Source organism: Triticum dicoccoides, chromosome 2A (genome assembly GCF_002162155.2).
Source record: "Triticum dicoccoides isolate Atlit2015 ecotype Zavitan chromosome 2A, WEW_v2.0, whole genome shotgun sequence".
Classification (NCBI taxonomy): Eukaryota; Viridiplantae; Streptophyta; class Magnoliopsida; order Poales; family Poaceae; genus Triticum; species Triticum dicoccoides.
Genome location: NC_041382.1, coordinates 403,522,791 through 403,545,303, shown reverse-complemented (window position 1 = coordinate 403,545,303; position 22,513 = coordinate 403,522,791).

Below are 22,513 nucleotides of genomic sequence, written 5' to 3'. Positions count from 1 at the left end.
AGGGGGGCGAATCATTTTTTTTTCCCAGACACACTTCCTTGCATGCGAAGGTGTAGCTGGCGGGACCCAGCAGTCAGGGGAAACGTTTTTTCGTGAAATACAATGGCCCGTCCGGTGGGTCCCTGCTGTCAGGTGGAGGAATCATTATTTTCTGCATAATAAGGAGGCACTTCCTTGCTGCCGCCGTGGACCCAACTGTCAGCCTCTCCATGTACAGTCCACGTCCGATGGAAGTCATTCCTTGACCACGTTGACCACGCCGCGCCGAGAGCACCAGGGCGGTGGACGACGGCGAGGCGTAGGAAGGGGACGACGCGGAGTCGATGAAGACGCGGCAGTGGATGCCCACGCGGAGAGGAGTATGAGGGTTCACTCGTTCGGCTGCGGTGTGAGGCTGCCGTCACCGCAGGGCCTGGCCAGCAGTGGGAATAGTAGGGGGCGGTGAGGCCTCCGCGGCAGCACAGCCGGCCACGGGAGGCAGGAGCAGGCGGCACGACCGGCATTGCTTTGGGTGGCTGGAGCAAAAAGACCAGAGGTTGAAGAAGCACTAAGGCCGTTGGATGGACATCGTACGGTCACTGGAGCTAGAATCGTTCATATTGACTAAGTTGACAAAGCCCTCCGTCCCCATCAACCTAGTAGGCCCACAAGTCAGCCTCCCACCAAGGTGGGTCCCAGCTAGCAGGGGGAGTATTCATTTTTAGTGCGTAATAAGGAGGCACTTCCGGTGGGTCCGAGCTGACAGCAGGGGGAATGTTTTTTTCGCAAAATATGGTGGCCCGTCCGGTGGGTCCCATCAGTCAGGGGGAAATGTTTTTTTCGTGAAATAAGGTGGCCCGTCCGGTGGGTCCCTGCTGTCAGGTGGAGGAATAATTATTTTGTGCGTAATAAGGAGGCACTTCCTTGCGGCCGCCGTGGACCCAGCTGTCAGCCTCTCCACGTATAGTACTCTTCCGATGGAAGTCGGTCGTTGACCACGTTGACCACGCCACGCCGAGAGCACCAGGGCGGTGGACGACGGCGAGGCCTAGGAAGGGGACGACGCGGAGCCGGGGAAGACGCAGCAGTGGAAGCCCGCGCAGTGGGGAGTATGAGGGTTCACTGGTTTGGTTGCGGTGTGAGGCTGCCGTCGCCACAGAATAACAGGGGGTGTGGGTGAGTGGAGGGATGTCCTGGCCAGCGGTGGGAGTAGTATGGTGGCGGTGAGGCCTCCGCGGCAGCACAGCCGGCCACGGGAGGCAGGAGCAGGCGGCACGACCGGCGCTGCTTCGGGCGGCTGGACCAAGAAGACCAGAGGTTGAAGAAGCACTACGGCCGTTGGATGGACATCGTACGGTCACTGAAGCTAGAATCGTTTATATTGACTAAGTTGACAAAGCCCTTGGTACGCTCCAACTTAGTAGGCCCACAGGTCAGCCTCCGAAACGGTGCGCCCCAGATGTCAGGGGGAGGAATCATTTTTTGGGCGGCCGAAGCTAAGAATATCCGAGATTGAAGAAGAAGCACAACATCCGTTGTATAGACATCCAACGGCCACTGCTGCTAGAACCGTGTGTTGACTATAATAAGTTGAAAAAGCCTTGCATGCGCGTCAACTTATTTTTTTAGGGGACGCGTCACTTAGTAGGCCCACAAGTGTGTGGCAGAGAACTTATAGCCCATTTGCATTTTGTAAGAATGTACAACCCATTTTTGAATTCTAATGGAATTTACAACAGCCCATTTACAGTTTGTTAAAAGTACAGCCCATTTTCTAGCTAGGACAACGATTAATAATTTCAACCAACCATTGAAGACAGAATTCAATAAAATTTCCCACATTTTGATGGGATCAGAAATATTTTTATCCTGAAATTTCTAGTCATATTAAATATAAATTTGTATTACGTAAAAATCCAACGAAACATTGCACGCGCAACAATGAAAATTTAAGATTATCAAAATCCATAAATAATATTTTATAAACTAATTTCGTGTTTGGTGCATTTTTATATAGTTACTGCCCAGTTTTTATAATTACATCCCATTTATTATTTTTAAAGCCCATTTTCCTATTAAGCCTAATGCATCCCTCCTAGGAAAGATTTGCAGCCCAGCGGGGCGGAGAATAACAAGTTGACCTTGCCTGGATATTCCTCAAAAAGACGTATAGCTGGGCTAGCCATTTTCATCTTGAAAAAATTAGTATCTGGGATGGATATCTGGCCTGGGCTAGATGGGCCACAGCCCGCCCAATTAATACACTACTCTCCTCTGAACAACAACGAAATCATCGCCAAGGAAAACTCTGCAGTGCTCACGCCTCAAAAACACAAATACTGCTCGAGCTGCTTGGTCCCAGCTATCGGCCGCACCTTGTGCAATTCTCTCGTTTATATTGACTACATAGGTTGACAATGGTGTGGGACCGTGATGTCAGGAAACCAGGAGAAAGCCAAAAAAAATAGTTGTACATAATAAGGAGGCACTTGCGTACGTACGGCTATGGCCCTAGTGGGTCCCTAGTGTCATCCAGTCAAAATAAAGTCATTTCCTGAATCCTCATGTTCGTTGACGATGTTAACAATGCTCGGCGCCACGGCGAGCGCAAAAACTCGAAGGACAACGGAGAGGGCCTCGCGGGCCCTATGGATGGTCTGATACAGCGCCCGCTGCTCATTTAGGAAGCCAGGATCATCGGACACCTATGAGCACCTTCGAGAAACTGAGACGGCATGAAACGGTAAGGCCGCGCTTGGGAGCTCTAGTTTATTTCAAACATGTATTAACATACAAGTGTAATTTACTCGTCATCGGAAACAACACGTAAAATACAGGCGTAATGAAACCGAGGGCCCGAGGTCTGTAAGTAAAACCGGTGGGTTACGCGTGTAATTTGAGAGACCAGTGTATATTTTACGAGAACTTCTATATGGACGACATTACCAGACGATACATGCATGACGTGCGTATCATGCCATCCATGGGCAAGGCTGAAACAGCAGCTAATGGCTGGATTAGCAATCGTCCGAGTGTCGTTCATCGTTTTTATCGTGTGTGAAGTACTTCCGATATTTTACTAGTCGAAATCAACCAACCAAGCACCTTCGCCCGAGACCATTTGCTTTAATTTACAAGCGTCAGTTTTACAAGCGGTTTTGGTTGGAAAACGACGATCCAATCACGGCCTAATATCATGAGTTGGTCGGAAGATCATATGGTTTCACGTCTAACCTACCTGACTTGTCGTATGGGCTATGAATGAAACATCAGACGATGAACTTCTTAAGCACGGAAAGAACAGAAGAGGATGATCTTCTTAACAAGCAAATCACTGGCATTAGATCGACATGCAAAACAATACGAAGCATTATTCTTAGGAGGCACAGTGAACAGCTCGTGATGCCGCATGCCACAACATTCCAAGCTCAACTTTGCAATCAAACACAAGGCTTGGCATTACATAGACAATATTCAGAACAAACTCTTAACACAGGAATATCTCAGCAGATTAACTATTTACTTCTAAACTGAACACAGGAATAGGAAAAAACACTCGATGCTGCTCATAGCAAGGGCATCCCACTCAAAAATATCAAATGCATGTCTTCTGGCTAACATCAATGAGCAAATTTTGACAAGGTTTTCCAATTCCAATATATTAAACTAACGTCTTCTTGCTAACATCAATGATTAAACTTTGACAAGCCTTTCCCATTCAAAATATGTAATGCCTATGATCGTGGAGTCCTGTCGTAGCTTCTTGTACTTGTTTGGGCACTTTTTGCCCAGGGCACTCCACGTGTTGTTAAATTGCTAATGGTCTCTGCAGACTAGTCATGTCACCGGTGTCTAATAATACTCTATAAAGCTTCTCGATCATTCCTTCTGTAATGTAGCACAAATAGTGACTGCTTCTTTATGCAGAGTGGAACAACCAACTGGACCCAGTAATGGAGCAGTTTGCCTTGGACACATTGGCTCCTTTTGTGCAGTTCAACTAAAATCGAAGTCAGAATAAAACCGAGCTTTAATTTTGATATCCGTGTAAGCAACAATAGGTATAAGGGAAACAATTACAGAGAAATAACGGTTGATGACTTGTACTCCCAGAAGAAAATCATCTACTGATCTACTTTATCTTAATGGGAAACAAAGCAGGAGAGTAGCAATTCTCCATCAGTGTGATTCATTCATATTGATTGAGACATTATCTTAACAATGCCTTGTTTCAACATGTATAAAGAATGACAAAGCAAAAAAGTACCATTCCTAAAACAATGCAATTGATTCATTTTAACACAGACATTATCTTAACAATACCTTGGTTAAACATGTAGAAAGAACTACAAAGCAGGATAGTACCATTCCTAACAAGTGTTGCAGTTTTGAACTAAGATTCAGTAGTTAATTAATTCTGAGAGTGGCATTGCTTAATTTAACCAGCGGCATTAGATTAACGAAAAGCATAAACAGTTCCAGGGGAGAGTGGGCGCAACAACAGTATGTGCTTCCATCTACTTATAAAGGGGGTGATGTAGAGTTTGTTGTAACAAAGCAACAAGCATCATGTCTGGGTTGGTCCCATTTTTGTTCACTACTTAATGGGAAAAGACAACAATACAATAGCTTCAATTCAACCTTTATTTAAAACAGTACCAATACAAGTAGCACAACATCTCAAAGCACACTGCACAATCATGTGGATGAAGGCCTATACTGACCTTTCATGAGACGGACAAGATAAAATACGAATCTGCCAACACGAATAGGAAATGCAATCTCGTTTTGTGTAGTTGCACTGAAATCAAGCAAAGTGTTTCGCGTAGCGAAGCAAAATGTCATAATAGCAACAAGTTGAATAGATATCCCTGTTTAAACAGAGACAAAAAAGGAATCAATTACTGGCTAATAAAGGAGGATGAAACATGCGGCCACAAAATTGGTAATCCCGCCAATCCCTAACAAGTGTTGCAGTTTTGAAATAAGATTCAGTAGTTAATTCTGAGAGTGGCATCAATTACTGGCTTATAAAGGGGGTGATGCTGAATTTGTTGTAACAAAGCAACAAGCATCATGTCTGGGTTGGTCCCATTTTTTTTCACTACTTAATGGGAAAAGACAGCAATACAATAGCTTCAATTCAACATTTATTTAAAACAGTAGCAAAACAAGTAGCACAACATCTCAAAGCACACTTCACATCATGTGGTTGAGACCAAGATTTGAAACAACTCGCCACAAAGACTGGAAACAAATCTCGATCTCCTTTTGTGCAGTTCCACCAAAATTAAGCAAAGTCACCGGTGTGACATTCAAGTTGAACTGCACAAAACACTCTTAAGACATAAGTGTTTCGAGTAGCGAAGCAAAATGTCGCAATAGCAACAAGTTGAATCGATACCCCTATTTTAACAGAGGCAAAAAAGGAAACAGTTACTTTCCGATAAAGGAGGATGAAACAAACGGTGACAGAAAGAAGCATCTAACTTATCTTGGATGGAAAACAAAGTAGGACAGTAGCATTTCTAAAACAGTTGCATTGATTCGTATTAACAGAGACATTCTCTCGAAACAACATTCGTTAAAAATGTAATTTACTTTTAACAGTGGCATTGCTTCAATTTTCCGGCGGCATTCTTAGATTAACAACAACAAAATAGCTGTATGGGACATGCCAGCACCATGTGCGTCCACACATATAAATGGGTGATGCAGAGTATGTAGCCAAGCAGCATATATGCGCTGGTCCATATTTGTTCTCTTTGAACCTTCTTCCTATGTGAGGGTAGCAAATCTAGTCCTGCACAAACTACCCGACCCCCCAGTTTCTTTCCCTTTTCAACAAATAGATCGGTTCCTTACAGATGTATGTACTGGATTACCCCCCTTTTCCCTTTTCGACCTACAAAGCGGCTGGATAGCTAGTCTATACTACTTTCCGCCCCTCCTTTCCTCATTGAACCACATCCTAGATTCTTGCTCCAGCCCACCGCACCCTTCTTTCCTCTTTGAACCAAGACCTAGATTCGACTACAGATCGAAAAAGATCCACATGCAACTAGAGCAATGACGGTTTGAAAGAAACTTATACCTTAGGGTCGTCGGGATGTTGCAAGGCGTGCGGCGGGAGGCCAGATCTGCCCACACTAAAGTATGGCAGCGAGGAAGAAGGGGTCGATGGCCCTCCCGCATAGGCGCTGGGTGAAAGAGAAGAGCGCAGCCGGCAGTGGATTGCCTCCCTCGCCGAAGGCGATAGAGTGAACGATGCACCTCCTCCCCTTCCCGGTGCCATGGGATACGGACGCCTTCTTCACCAGCTGTGAGGGGGGAGAGAGAGACAAGAGGCCAATGCAGTCTTGTTTAGATCTGGTGAAGAGAGGGTGAGAGACTGTGAATATAGCAAACCCTAGCAAATGAACGCCAAGCCTCCAGCGTGTAACATATATGTAGTGCGGCGAGCGTGTGGAGAGTGCAAACCCTAGCGAACAAGCGCTGAGGCTCCCGCTTATATATATACTACTATAGTACGGACTGAGCTCCGCTGCCTTCACTACACCTGCTTTTGGCTGTATGACAGGTGAGCCAGCCACATTTTGGGCCCACCTGTCATAAATCCAAAGGCAGGTGTACTAAGTCAATGAAGTTGCGTCCATATAGTACTCTCGTGTATACGACTAATATATAGTGGAGCGGTTTTCTTATTCTCTCCATAACAATCATTTTAAATTGTGTAAGTACGAAACGAAACTCTTTATTTAATGTATACTGAAGAAAACTAGTACTACTTCCGATGAACTAACGATCCACGGCCACGCGTCCTGGTCGCACTTCTTGTCCTTCACGTGTGGTACACTACCCTCCCTTAAGTGAACAACCACACATGCGCCAAATTATCGGAAACGTGTGAGAGTGTGTACAAATAAATAATTTTAATTTTAATTATCGGAAAGGTTTGAGAGTATTACAAAGTTTGACTTCAGTCAAATCTAATATGCGGAGTCAATAAAAATGGAGGGCTACTACGTCCATCCGGGTTTTTAGTCCACACCATTTTTTAAATCAAAGTTAATAGCTGGACAAATAAAATTACAGGGGAGCTGGAGACAAAGTTGTGAGAAGGCATAGAAATCAATACAAAACTTATGCTCTTAGTACCAACGTCGATCCTTCTTCGAGGAAACATTTGGTTCATATCCAATTGTGTGATAAAATTGCACCAACGTGAAAGACGACTGCGTCTCCAACGCAACCAAGGTGAACTGACGAAGGATATCATCTTTGTGCGTAACAAGCAAAGAGCACTGATGGAAGACAGCTTGTTTTTCATTGAAAATCGATCAGCTTCACCAGCCGACACAACCATGAGGCGCAACCATGAGCATCGATAGGTCATCATGGTGATGCATCATCCATTTGGCATCAAGTTTGGGTGAGGCACCTATGAAGTTCGACAAATCCTCACCGTGGTCTGTTTCTTGTTAGTAATCAAGCTCGAGGAAGGAAGAACGACGTGGCAGAGGACAGTGAGGCGGAACAAAAATGGCCATCCAATTTTGTGCAGTTCCACTAAAATTGAGGAAGACATGCCCGGGTATGGAGACACGCATCGCTGTTTCCAAAAATATAAAAAAGGGTTAGCAACGACATCTCAATTGTCAATAAGAATTAATGAAAAGTACACCAACAAACAGAAGCATCATAATTATCTTGATGGGAACTAAACTAGGATACCCGAGAAAAAAACATTTCTTCATTTAACCAGTGATAGTACTACCACCATATGGACAATGACCGCACAACCACCATGTACTTTTTTGTCGAAACAACATGTATACCTCCACCGAGGCATAAATCGGGACAACTTTTCGAGTGGCATTTCCTCTATAATAGTACTAGTAGGTGATGTTGGACCAGCCGACGAACCCTAGCTACTATGCATGGGGAGCTGGGGAGTAGTCGCATAGAAGAAAACCCACACGCAGCAACTTGGGGAGCTGGACCAGTACAAGAAGTTATACCTCAGGTGGGCGAGATGTCGTTTAGGCGGGCGGGTGGGATCTGCCCACACGACGGCAGCGAACAAGGGCGCGGAGGATCTTCGTCCGCGCCAGCGCCAGCTCCGAGAGGACGGTGCACATCAGCTTCCTCCGTCGCTGACGGCGACAATGTCAACGCTGCACCTCCTCACCTCCCGCAACGGACGGGATTCGACCGGATTTGTGACCACCAGTGAGGAGAGAGAAAGAGTGGACACTCTCATCTTGTTTTGATATGGAGAGGGTGAGAGAGCGAGACGCGAGAAACTCTATCAAACAAGAGGCTATAATGGAGTAAAAAAATCTATCCATAGCAGTGGTTTTAAATAGAATACGCGCGTTCCCGAAAAAAAGAAACGAAAACGGGCGGACAATATTTTAAGGGTCTGTCTAGGACACATCTAGATGTGACATAGTTATGTCACATCTAAGTTGATGTCGACTCTGTTTGTGGTCTATTTTTTCCCTAGTTTTTTTTGTTTCTTGTTGCTACATTATATACTTGTGGGAGCTTAGATGTGATATCCTTAAATAACATCTAGATGTGAATTAGACAAACTGATTTTCTAACGTAACAAGAAAGAAAACTCGATCAAAAACACGCCCCCGCTTCCAGGTCGCGAGAGTCATTGCGCACACACACACATAGACATAGACATGCATATTCGTGTTTACGTAAAATTCCATTTCCATCTCCATCTCCAATCATATTTGTCCAACTGGCACATTATTTACGTTGTTAATTATATACACAGCAATATTAACGTACATCATCTCTTGTTTGCACACATCTGGACCGCTGCCACGGCCGGTCCTGACCAACCCGAACCCTCTTCATCACCCGCGCGTGCTTCCCGCCCGAAACGGTCAGTGCCGCATTCATGCTCGGCCAGAGCGAACGCGACCTCTCACTGGCGCCGGCATTGAAGCGGCGCGCCGGCCGAGAGAGCATCGCCCACGCCGCTTCCGGGTGCACGCGGCTGCTCCGTGTTCGAAGGTCGCAATAGCCGGCTACAACATGCATGTAAAAAGTTCTTGGGAGTCTGTGCTACAGCTAGCTGTCCTCCCCCAACTCGTCAATCTCTTCTGGTAGTGCTAGTACTCCATGGCGCGATCCATCGACAAGCAGGCGGGAAAGTTATCGTATACTCGGTTTGCGGTGAGTGGCATGTCGAGCGACCATGTGGGGTTGAGCCGTGGAGGAGGGTGAGACACCAACACGATAGACGTGATTTAAATGTTCGTTTTGCTCGATGGCGCGATCCAACAAAACGAAATGTTGGTTTCTCTCCGTTTCCATTTTTTCTCCGGAAAAACAGAAACTTTCCACTCCATTTTGATTCCTATTCCAAGGTTGCCCCGTTACAACATTCCATCAAATACAAAGCAAAACTAACACACATGTTTATGCATCTCAATGATTCACAGATCATAGCCAATATTTACTTCACAAGTAAAGAAAAAAGTTGTTAGAGCGTGTATGAAAGAAAAACTATTGATGGGGTTGTTGAGGATATTACTACCAGTATGACCCACCTAGGAGGGGCCGGGTCAGCTCTAATGGCGGGTTACAGAAGAAGCCTGATAAACATTCAAGATGATAGTTTACTAAATGTATAGAAGGCCCAAAGGCCTGGGGCCGGCTTAAGGCCTGATACTGTAAACCGCCGTATGTAAGGAAATACTTGTAAAGAAAGGCATGTAAAGGAAGTCACCGAGCCGGACACGATTATGAGCCGGCCGGGACTCTGTAGGCCACCAGGCGTCAACCCATGTATATAAGGGGACGACCCGGTGGCAGTTTAGGGCAAGAAACAACCAAGTCGATAACCAAGCCGGTGAGTTGAGCCTCTTGGAGATCAAAACCTCTGCAATACCAATCCCAACTAGATGTAGGCTTTTACCTTCATCGTGAGGGGCCGAACTAGTATAAAAACCCTCTCGTGTGTCCTTTGTCCCGATTAACCCCTTTAAGCTTCCTAGTGCGATGGCCCTACGACTAAGTCCTTGCTCGAGGACATCTGCCGTGTCAACTCCACGACAGTTGGCACCCACCGTGGGGCTAGCGCACGGTGGATTTGAGTTCTTGAAGGGCAACTTCGAAGGGCTCAAGGGATACGCTGTGGGCCGGATGACCAAGAGTCGTCGCGGCAAACTCTACATCGACGACGAAGGTTGGGGCCCCGAGGCCGGCTCGATTGAGTACGGGTACCGGGTCCCCTTCGGCGGAATTCACATCTTCATCGACCGAATCGGTGAATCAGGCCCTAAGCCGGACGTCCACACCAACCTCATCGAAACGGCTCAGTGCACCGGGTCCGCCCGTGTTCAATCTGTCATGAAACATGCCTTCGTAGGCTGCATCCATGGCGGTGAATACTCCGAAGGATCGATGGAAGGCGGGTAGACGGCCGTCTGCTCTGATATTGCATCATCAATAGGTGAGACGGACTCGTTGTACCAACTGCAAGATGGCATGCTCGGGGGCTATTCCGATGGCAGCAGTATTCCGGACCCCCTTGAGCCACCGAATTGGGCCGAAGTCTTCATGGCGGGGACGCAGCCCGGGCAGGACTCCACCGCAGCGGCAGCAGCAGCTACTGGGTCGGCAGCAGCCGGGTCAGGAGACCCCGCGCGCCCCTCGGCTCAGGTTTTGATGGACCTCTTGGATAAGCTGACAACTCTGTTAACCGCTACGGTAGAACCGGTGGATAAAGCCCAGCATGACACGGAAGTAGCACGCGTGCGGGAGGAGATGGTGCAAGCTATGGAAAATCTAGCCGCGGAGGAAACCCGGATGGCAGCAGAACAAGTAGCTTTGGATGCTCGTGCTCAACAGCTTCAAGCAGAAACCTTCCGGCTCTCGGTGGATCTTAATGCATCAAACAAGGTCATGAGGAGGAGGCATCAGAAAACTCAGTCGCGTCTGCCTCCAACACTGGATCCGAGGAACCTGTTCCATACACCCGGAGCTGGAGGGCAACCAACCAGAGGCAAACCGGGTCACAATGCCCAGTGCACCAGTTCAGCCACGCACCATGGAGCCGCCTCGCATGAATACAGCTCCTCCTCGTTATGTATCAACACCCCCGGGTCACTTCTCTAACCCTATGGAAAATCTCGGCTCTCCCAATGGAAGGCGACTCACCAGCGACAATCGAAACCCGGAGGGTAAGAGAACTACTTCAGACAGCTTTGGCCCTGCAGGATGCATACTCTTACAATCAAGATAGGATTCATTCAACTCCTCGCCCAAGCCGGAGCCTGAGTTACTGTAGGCACATGGAGTCCGCAGAGATGTCAAGTAATGCTCAACACCACAACCGGCCATATCGGCATGAGCCGGTGCAGGCTGGAGCCCTTAACTTGGCGGATCAGGAGAGGATTCGGCAAGAGGCGGAACGGGCGGCTCAGACAGCAGCAGAGCATGCGGCTCACCAACCTTTCCGGCTTATCCAACAACCTCAGTTGAGGCAGGAGTGGCCACAAGAACCGGAGGCGTGCCTTGCCTGGTCCCAGCCATACGCAATGAGCGGTTGCCCAAGGATTTCAAGGGGCCTCGTAAGGTGCCTAATTACACGGCTGACCTACAGTCGGGGGCTTGGATTGAGAGTTATGAGATGGCTATGGAGTTGTTGGAGGTTAGCGATGCTGCAATGGCCAAGTATTTTACCATGATGTTGGATGGAACGGCTCGGACCTGGTTGAAGGGATTGCCACCCAATTCTATTGGCTCATGGGCAGAGTTGAAAGCACGGTTCATCCAGAATTTTAAGGACACGTGTAAGCAGCCAATGTCGATTGTGGACCTGACCAATTGCAAGCAATAGGATGGAGAATCTACAACCCATTGGGTGCGCCGGGTCAAGGAGATAATACATTCATCTGATAAGATGGATGCCGGCTCAGCATTTTTGATGTTGGAGAAAAATTGCCGCTTTCAACCTCTGAAGCAGAAGTTGGGGCGGCTTAAACGTGACTGTAATGACATGGGGACGTTGATGGCCGCTCTTGTCAAGTATGCCAACTCTGATACCACCAAGGACCCGGTGTCTGATGAAGAAAAGGCAACAAAGGGAAAGAAAAACGGCAATGGCAAGGGTCACCGGCATAACCCGACGAATCAAGGAGGTAATAAATGTAAGGCTGATGAGTTTGTTGCTAATACTAATGCACAGGGTGGTAATTAGCGGCGCAAGGGCAGGCAACCCCCTCGATCGGGCAGGTCAGGCCCCACCCTTGAGCAGTTGTTGAATGAACCTTGTCCAAAACACGGCACCCGGGAGAAGCCAGCCACCCACTTGTTGAAGGATTGCACGATCATGAAGGAATTTAAAAATTCAAATGCATTTGATGGGGGTCAGGGCCCAGGCGGCAGCTCCGGTGGAGGTGGTTTTCAGGGCCCGGGCGCCGGTTCAAGCAGAGGAGGTTTTCATGGTCAGGGTTATCCTAGTCACCAAGGAGGATATAATCAGCAACACGACCAAGGGAAGCAGCAGCAGCAATCCGGCTATCAAAGCAACCCGAAGCAATTGAGTAGCGGACAATATCATGTCTTTACCACCAGTTTATGCAAGAGGGACCAGAAACTCCACAAGAGGGCCGTCAATGCTATTGAGCCGGCAATTCCACGTTATTTACGTTGGTCAGAGCAGCCTATTGTGTGGAGCAGAGAAGATCACCCGCCCCGGGTTGATAATCCGGGTCACTTGGCGTTGGTGGTAGCACCTCAGGTTGGTGGGTACAAGTTTACTAAGGTACTCATGGATGGAGGCAGCGGCATCAACATCCTCTACTATGAGACGTTCTGCCGGATGGCATTGGCGGATAAAAATCTTAAACAATCCAACACTGTTTTTCATGGTGTGGTACCTGGTAAATCGGCATACCCAGTTGGTAAGATTGAGCTGGAAGTAGCCTTTGGGGATGAGTATGACTCCAGAGCAGAAAAATTAACCTTTGAAGTGGTTAAGATCAAAAGCCCATATCATGCTCTGTTTGGGCGGCCGGCTTACGCCAAGTTCATGGCTCGACCATGTTACGTATATTTGCAGCTCGAGATGCCGGGTCACAAGGGCACCATTACAGTCCATGGGAGCCGGAAGATAGCTTTGGAATGTGAAGAAGGTGATGCTGCCTATGCTGAATCTGTTTGTGCAACAGAGGAGTTGAAATTCTACAAAGATCACGTTGACCCGGCGGACATGACGTCATTAAAAAAAGCCAACCACAGAGCATGAGCCGGACTTAAAATTCAAATCAGCTGATGACACTAAGATGGTTGACTTTGTGCCTGGCGATTCATCTAAGCAGTTCATCATCAACGCAAACTTGGATCCAAAATAGAAAAGCATGCTCATCGAGTTCATCCGTGAGAACCGGGACATCTTTGCATGGAAACCTTCAGACATGCCGGGTGTCCCGAGGGAACTCGCTGAGCACACTCTTAATATCGATCCAAAGTTCAAACCTGCCAGACAGTTTCTCCGGCGGTTCAATGAAGAAAGGCGCAAGGCCATCGAAGAAGAGGTGGCCCGGCTCTTGGTAGCCGGGTTCATTGTGGAGGTCTTTCACTCAGAATGGTTAGCTAACCCGGTGCTTGTACTAAAAAAGAATGGCACCTGGCGTATGTGTGTGGATTACACAGATTTGAACAAGGCTTGTCCGGCTGATCCTTTTGCTCTTCCCTGTATTGATCAGATCATTGATGCTACGGCGGGTTGCGCACGATTGAGCTTCTTAGATGCTTACTCCGGCTATCATCAGATTAAGATGGCAGTCAAGGATCAAGAGAAGACAGCTTTCATAACTCCTTTTGGGGCTTTCTGCTATGTGTCTATGCCTTTTGGGCTTAAGAGTGCCCAGGTGACTTACCAGCGGTGTGTGCAGAATTTTCTTCACAATCAAATTGGGCGCAATGTTCATGCCTATGTGGATGATATAGTGGTGAAATCCAGGGAAGAGGAAACCTTGGTCACAGACCTGAACGAAACTTTTGATAATCTTCAGGTTTACAAGATGATGCTTAACCCGGCCAAGTGTGTTTTTGGAGTACCAGCCGGTAAGCTCTTGGGTTTTCTGGTGTCTAACCAAGGTATTGAAGCTAACCCGGAGAAAATCAAAGCAATTACATCTTTAGCCAAACCAACCTGCGTCAATGATGTTCAACGACTGGCGGGTCGTGTGGCTGCTTTGAGCCATTTCATAAGCCGGTTGGGGGAAAAGGCTATGCCACTGTATCAGTTGATGAAAAAATGGATGTTTTTGTTTGGAGCGATGCTGCGAACACTGCTTTTGAGGATCTGAAGGCACAACTGGCTGAGCCGCCGGTCCTAGCTGCTCCAATTGAGAAAGAGCCGCTATTGCTATACGTGGCTGCCAACTCACGGGCTGTTAGTGTGGCTATGGTGGTAGAGCGCAAGGAGGCTGGCAAAGAGCATCCGGTTCAGCCGCCGGTTTATTATGTCAGTGAAGTACTAATTGAGTCTAAGCAACGATATCCACATTGGCAGAAACTTGTTTATGGGGTGTTCATGGCAAGCCGGAAGCTTAAGCATTACTTTCAGGGACATCCAATCACTGTGGTTAGCTCTGCTCCTTTGGGAGACATTATTCAAAACAGAGAAGCCACAGGGCGAGTTTCCAAGTGGGCAATTGAGCTTGGGTCTCATGGGCTGAAGTATGTTCCACGTACTACAATTAAGTCTCAAGCCCTGGTTGACTTCATCAATGGCTGGACAGAGATGCAGATGCGAGAAGAGAAGCCGGACAACACATATTGGACTATTCATTTTGATGGATCCAGGCAATTGGAAGGCTCGGGGGCTGGAGTCGTGTTAACTTCCCCACAAGGTGATAAATTTTGTTATGTGTTACGGTTGATGTTTCCATGCACTAACAACGCAGCAGAGTATGAAGCATTGCTCCATGGTCTTCGAGTGGCAATGGAGATGGGCTTGAGCTGGGTTAGATGTCTTGGTGATTCAGACCTGGTGGCTCAACAGGTATCTGGCAAGTGGGATTCCAAAGACCCTCTCATGGCGGCTTATCGCCGAGAGGTTGATGCTATTCCAGGATATTTTAAAGGTTATCAGGTGGAATACATTGACTGTCGGAAGAACGAAGCAGCGGATGCTTTAAGCCGGCTGGGGTCTCGGCATAAGCCGGTACCACCCAACACCTTTTTGGATGTTTTGCATAACCCCTCTATCAAGTTGCCCACAGAAGAAGATTTAGTTGTTCCTGACCCGGAGGCGCAGTTGGTGGCGGCTCTTCGTGTCATCCTATATTGGACGGTGCCGTTCTTGTCTTACATGACCCGGGGAGAGTTTCCAGCAGATGAGACCCTGGCTCGGCAGATAACCCGACGATCTAAGTCCATGACAATTTTGGATGGAGAGTTATTTCATCGCAGTGTTTCCGGAGCGTTTCAACGGTGTGTTTCCCCCGAAGAAGTTCAAGAAATCCTTCGTGAGATCCATGAAGGCGATTGCGGTCATCACGCCGGGTCAAAATCTTTAGTGGCCAAAGCGTTTCGTCATGGTTTTTACTGGTTGACGGCTCACGCTGATGCAGAAGATCTGGTCAGTAGATGTGATTGATGTCAAAAATTTGCACGACGAGCGCATGTGCCGGCTCAAGAGCTCCGGATGATTCCAATCACTTGGCCGTTTGCAGTCTGGGGGCTTGACATGGTGGGACCTTTCAAAAGGTATAAGGATAAAAAGACACATCTCTTGGTGGCTATTGATAGGTTCACCAAATGGGTTGAGGCGGAGCCAGTGAGTAAGTGTGATGCAGCCACGGCGGTTCAGTTCATGAAAAAAGTAAACTTCCATGTCGGTTTTCCACACAGTATTATCACAGACAATGGCACTAATCTGTCCCAAGGGGCTATGGAAGAGTTTTGTCAGCGAGAGCACATCCGGCTTGATGTTTCTTCTGTAGCTCATCCTCAATCCAATGGTCAAGCTGAGAGAGCCAATTAGGAAATTCTGAAAGGGCTAAAACCCTGGCTTATGGTTCCTTTACAGCGAACGCTGGGATGTTGGGTAGAGGAGTTGCCTTCAGTGTTATGGAGCATCAATACTACACCCAACAGGTCTACGGGTTACACACTCTTCTTCATGGTTTATGGAGAAGAAGCAGTGTCGCCTAGTGACATCCGTCATGACTCGCCCCGTGTGGCGGCTTATGTTGAAGCTAACAATGAAAATGCCAGACAGGATGCGCTTGACTTGTTGGATGAAGAAAGAGACTTAGCAGCAGCGCGGTCAGCAATTTATCAACAGGACCTGCGTCGTTATCACAGCCACCGGGTTAAGTCCAGGACCTTTTAGGAAGGCGACTTGGTGCTCCGGCTCATCCAAGATCTTTCAGATGCACACAAGTTATCCCCACCTTGGGAAGGACCCTTTGTGGTCGGTAAAAAAAATTAAACAATGGTTCCTACTACCTCATTGACATTCGAGAGCATGCAGACTCACGTAAGTCGGAAGAGGAGACCCGCCGGCCATGGAACATTGCTCAACTTCGGCCATATTACACCTGAGCCACCGGCTCTCAACATGTACATACGTTCACATTGTATATATTATGATAAGCAATAAAGTAAGACCATCGGTCTCCTTTCTTTTCACAGACTATACATCTTTATTATTTCTTACTTACAATGACTATTAAGGAGCTGATCATATTTTAATCAAGTTTAACCTTTTTAGTCCGGCTTATGATCGTATCCGAATCTAGCTGCAAATCTCAAGATCACTTGGGGGCTTCCTGTTCAAACATAGGTCGTATTCGAACCAAAGAGAACATAGCTGTCGTAACCCTCTTGATCGGCTCAAGGCCAAACTCACTTGGGGGCTTCTGGATCGTATCTGAATCATAGCTTAACCCCTTTTGAGTCCGACTTGGATCGTATTCAAATCAGGTCGTTAAAAACCTCTCAAGGTCATTTGGGGGCTTCCCATTCAAACATAGGTCGTATTTGAACCAAAGAGAACATAGCTGTCGGCACCCTCTTGATCGGCGCAATGCCAAAGCCACTCGGGGCTATATGGTCGTATTCGAACCTTAGCTTAACCCCTTTGGTCCGGTTTATTGATCGTATTCGAATCAGAAACCCCTAGCTTTTTGAGTAGAGAGTTAAAATTATGTTTATTATCTGTTGCTTGTCTTTTAGCTTTTGTTGTTTCAATATTTCAAATAAGACAACCCGGTTTTCTTCACCGGCTTAATTATTGAACAACACAGCAGCCCGGGTTATTCAAGCCGGTGGCTCAAGGATCCAAAGTTCACCACCCGGATTATTAAACCCGGTGATCTAAGGATCAACAAGGACAAGGTATGATTTCTACTTATACGCGCTTACTCGCTGCGTAGCTCTAAAATTTGTATTAACCCCTATCCTTTCTATATATTTGTCTCTGTTCTTTATTGAGGAAAATATATCGGCTGTGAATTAGGGTGTCTACGCCCGTTTGGTTCTAAACCGCCTTGCCAGTCTTTTTCTTGTATTCACAGAAACATAGTTCAAAAATCACAGAGACAAACATTAAACGATGCATACATTGACATCTGGAAGCAGATTCACATAGAAATATTTTATGCACGATGGCATAAGCAAACATGCGGTGTTTTAGCAACTAAAGTTATTACAAGGCTTTATAAGCCTATGAAGATGATCACTGTCCCTCCCTCGCCGGTTCACCACCTTCTGTTTGCTGGAAGTTGGATTTTGACCAATCAAAGCCATTCACGACGACAAATTCGGCTTCGTCGTCAATCAGGCCGACTGGGTCAATTTCCGGAGCAAAGGTATCTTCTCTCACAGGTGGGATCAGGTCTGCTACATTCTATGAAGGAGTGGCCATCTTCTTATTTTCACTATCAAAACCCGGCTGGTACTTGTCAACATTGGTGTCTTCTCCAAGACTAGTTGCCTGAGGCTGGACTTCGCGTACACATGCTATGAAATCATCCTGATCAAACGGATACCCGTCCTCCTTTACAGTAGGGTAACCTCTTGCTACATCAGCTGGGTCTAGGTCTGGCACCCAAGCCTTGTAGCGGCTTAGGGCAGTCAAAGCTCCGGCTCGCGCGCAGGAGCGTTTTACTTCTTGGAATCTCGCCGGAAGGATGGACAGCTTCTTCAGGACATCGCTAAGCCGGTTGGGTCCTTGATTTGCAGGAGAGATAGCGGCCAGAGCCCGTTGTGCACCAATGTACAATTGTTCAACCAAGGTGTATACTGCCTTCAGTTTAATCAATGGGTCTTGGCTCAGATTCTTACTTCGCGGACCTGCATATATTTTCAATAGAGTAAGTTGGCGGATCATATTCCGGTTTGGCAAAAATTATACGAAAGGTCAACTCAGGCAGCTTACCAAAGATAGAAGCAACCATCTGAGACACCCGACCCTTCAAACTGTTCAGCTCTGTTGAAATTTCTTTCAGAGCTGTTTCGGCTGTCTCAGCTCGTCGGGTCAGCAGTGTTTTCTCATTTTCCCAAGCCTTCTCCTTGGTAGCAAAGCTGGTCTTCAAATTTTCCATTGCAGAAAGACTCATTTGCAGTTTGGAAGTGGAAGATTTGATTTCGGACTCTTGACTTGCTAGCTGGGTCTTTGCGTCAGATAATTGAGAATTCAATTCAGACAATGCATTCTGTGAAATGTTCAGATAAGTCAAGACTTGGTTTCACATTCCAGTATTTAAATTCAAGATTCAAGTCCCAAGTACTTTACAAATAAACTACTTGACACTTGGGGTCTAATGTATGCCAAATCAAATTTTTACGTCTCTACCAACATATTTGAAGTCCCAAGTCCTTTACAAAGTAACATCACTTGGCACTTGGGGGCTAATGTACGCAGTTCAGCAAATTTATCAAGGTTAAACCGGAGTGTTAAATATTTCGCAGATAGTTTTAAATTCTGAAGTACCGATTCATTAATGATCAAAATAAACCGGTCCTTGGGGACTATGGGTGAAGTTTTGTTCTATCGATATCAGGCAAAGATTCAGAGGTAAAAATCTCGACCTATATTTTAAGTCTATAGGATTATTCTGTTTCTCTCATAATCTGAAGACTTGGGGGCTGAAGGAATATTGGTAAACCAGAAACAACGTACCTCATACTTCAACTTAAGCTGCTTGACCATCTCGATCTCAGAATCACGACTGGAGTGTACATGACTGAGATAGCCGGATAATATATCACTGGCATTAAGACGGTCATAGTTGGCAACATCAAAACGAACCTTCTGCCTCACCAATGCTTCTTGCTTAGCTGTGCACCGAGCCAGCACCGTTGGATTCCCCGGCTCAACAAAGCGGCTCCCAGTAATTTGAACATCTTGAACACATGGAGACGGCGGGTTGGTTGAGCTTGACGGTCCAGCCATAAAAGGATTTATAGTGGCACTATCAAGGGACGAATCCAGAGGATTTGCTTCATTGAAAATAGGCGGGTCTTCTGGGGCGATAGTTAATGGAGAAGGCGGTCTAGCCGGTTCAGATGCTAGTACTGGCGGGTCTTCTGCTGGTTTTGCTGCCTTCGCCTTCTTGGATTTAGCCTGACCGCTAAGGAAAAATATTGCAGGATAGTCAGCATCAAGATAACAATTGATCAACCTGGAAGAAAAGAGGATTTCTAATTACCCAAGAGCGGTCTTGAAAGCCGGAAATTGTGTTTGTGATGAGTCGCCTGAGGAACGAGACACCTCCTGAAAAGGTAAAAGAAAGAAGTTAAAAGCAATGCAAGGAGCAAGATTTAAAAAAAGTTAAGGACAGTAATAAGTAAACCTCGTTCGGGCATTTCCGAGGGGTCTGTTGAAGGACGACAGCCAGTTCATCTTCAATATCAACTTCACGGCGGCTTTCATGATGTTGCTTTTTCAAATGAAAGTTGGGATCCAAGTGAGCTAAAGGGTTAGAAGACCTTACTTTAACGATCACTCGTCGAACTTTGTGTCTTGGTAAGGGCTCTGAGTCGGAGGAAATGATAGTTACCTCTGCTTCCCCGGCTTGACTAGCCCCAGTGTCATCCTGGTAAGGATCAGTGTCAATAAGATTGTTAAAAAAGTTGGCCAAGGGAATCAAGGGCTACCTCCGAGTCAGGCGTGTCATCAAGTTTCCTCAAATCTTCAATGGCGGTTTTCTTTTTCTTCTCCGTTCTCTGGGTCGATTTCTTGGCGTTCATGGCGGCAAGTTTTGCCTTCTTGCCAGCTTCGTGATCATATTTCACTTTCCAAAAGTCAGAGTTGGCCTACAAAGACAAGAGGAAGGATCAGTGATAAACAATACAGCTGGACAAAATACAAATGAGAAAAGATCAGAATGCCCTTACTTCTGGTACCGGGTTAAATTTACAGAAGGGATTTAACCCCACAACACTGCAATCTTCATACTTTGCATTCACCAGAACATTTGACATTGTGACAATATCCTCCTCGGTTAGTTGAACCGGGGTATGACGGAGAGAGTCATCCGGGTCTCCACCATATTCATACATCAACTTTGAACGACGGCTTAATGGAATAATCCGCCATGAGATCCAGCAGCGGGTTAGATCGACTCCGGTTAAACCGTTCCCCAACAAACTGTTGATTCTTCTATTAGATGGAAGCAGCTTCTTGCGTTCAGCAACGGTAAGTTTATTTGGCAGGGCGAACTTGGTGTCAAGACGATCGGGGCGGTAACCCGGCAGTGGCTTCTCGTTGGCGGGTGAGATATCCTGACAGTAAAACCAAGTTTGGTTCCAGTCCTTTGGGTGACTTCGTAAAACTGTGTGAGGGAAAACCGCACCCTACCGGCGCTGAATTGAGATGCCTCCAAGTTCTAAGCTAAGGCCATTCGTGCACTCGTTCTGCCGGTTCAGATAGAAGTACTCTCTAAATAGTTCCACAGTCGGCTCTTGCTGAAGATATACCTCACAGAGAACTTGGAAGTTACAAATATTGGATATGGAATTGGGCCCAATATCCTGAGGATGGAGTTTGAAAAAGTGAAGAACTTCTCTGAAATTTTTTGAGCAGGGCGATGAGAAGCCCGGGTTCATGTGATCAGTAAATACGATCACTTCACCGTCTTTCGGATTGGGCCATTCTTCTTCCGGGTCAGGAGCGCGATAAGACATGATGTTTCTTGAGGGCAGAAATCCAATGAGGAAGAACTCTTTCATACACTCCTCAGTTATGGTTGAGGGGACCCAATTGCAGACAGTGGGTGTCTTTGACGGCATGTTCTACAAGGGACTGGAAAAGGAAAAACAACATGCCGGTTCAATTAAGAGTTAAAGGTTGAAGTTGTAAAACAAGTAATGGCGGCTTAACTAAGGGCTAATGACATATAAGGAAAAGAAAGCCAGAGTGATAAGCTACCATGACTATAGACTTTCTCAGAAAGCAGATCCTGCTAAGTTTTTGCATAAACAAGTTTCACTAAACGGTTATTATTATTTTGGATCAAATGGTTGACCCAAAAAGAAAAAATTCCAGACCTAAAAAGTCTAGTACAGACGAGTTCATCAGCTAACGAAGCATCTATACAGAAAAAGGGATCTACGGCTATCAAAAATGGATGCCAAACAACTACCGTGCAAGTTATATTTCATTTTTGGATCCCTAGAGGCTACAGAGGAAGAACTACCAGGACAGTTCATGAAGAACGATGAAGAATACCGACGAACTCGCAAAGCCCTAATGCAGATCTAAAAAGATTGAGAAGGCGAGACTTATGGGTACGGATTCACTGCGGAGGTTCGTCGCGTTTTTCTCTGGACAAGTCAGGTCGATGTAGTGGCCTGAGGTGGAGACGAGGAGATCTGCGGCGGTGGCGGCGGCAGAGCTCGAGTAGCAGCGAAGCAGTGAGAGGAGGAAGACGACCGAAGGAGGAGAATGAAAAAGGACCTAAGTGGTACCTATTTGTAAGGGGGTGCGTGAATAGGCGGGCGCGAAAATCAAGGAGACCCGAATAATGATTATCCAACTAAACGGACGCCTCGATTCTCGGAAGGCATTAAAAAATGAAAGATCCGTTGGAAGATGATGTCATGTAGGTTTTTTGTGTTTTCAGAAGATGACGTCACGGCGGGTTACAGAAGTTTTCAGACAGAGGATGGATTCCACCTAAGTATTGAAGATTGACAAAGAACAAAGTTCAAAGTCAACCCAGGGCCTAATGTTGAGGATATTACTACCAGTATGACCCGCCCAGGAGGGGCCGGGTCAGCTCTAATGGTGGGTTAAAGAAGAAGCCTGATAAACATTCGAGATGATAGTTTACTAAATGTATAGAAGGCCCAAAGGCCTGGGGCCGGCTTAAGGCCTGATACTGTAAACCGCCATATCTAAGGAAATACTTGTAAAGAAAGGCATGTAAAGGAAGTCACCGAGCCGGACACGATTATGAGCCGGCCGGGACTCTGTAGGCCACCAGGCGTCAACCCGTGTATATAAGGGGACGACCCGGTGGTGGTTTAGGGCAAGAAACAA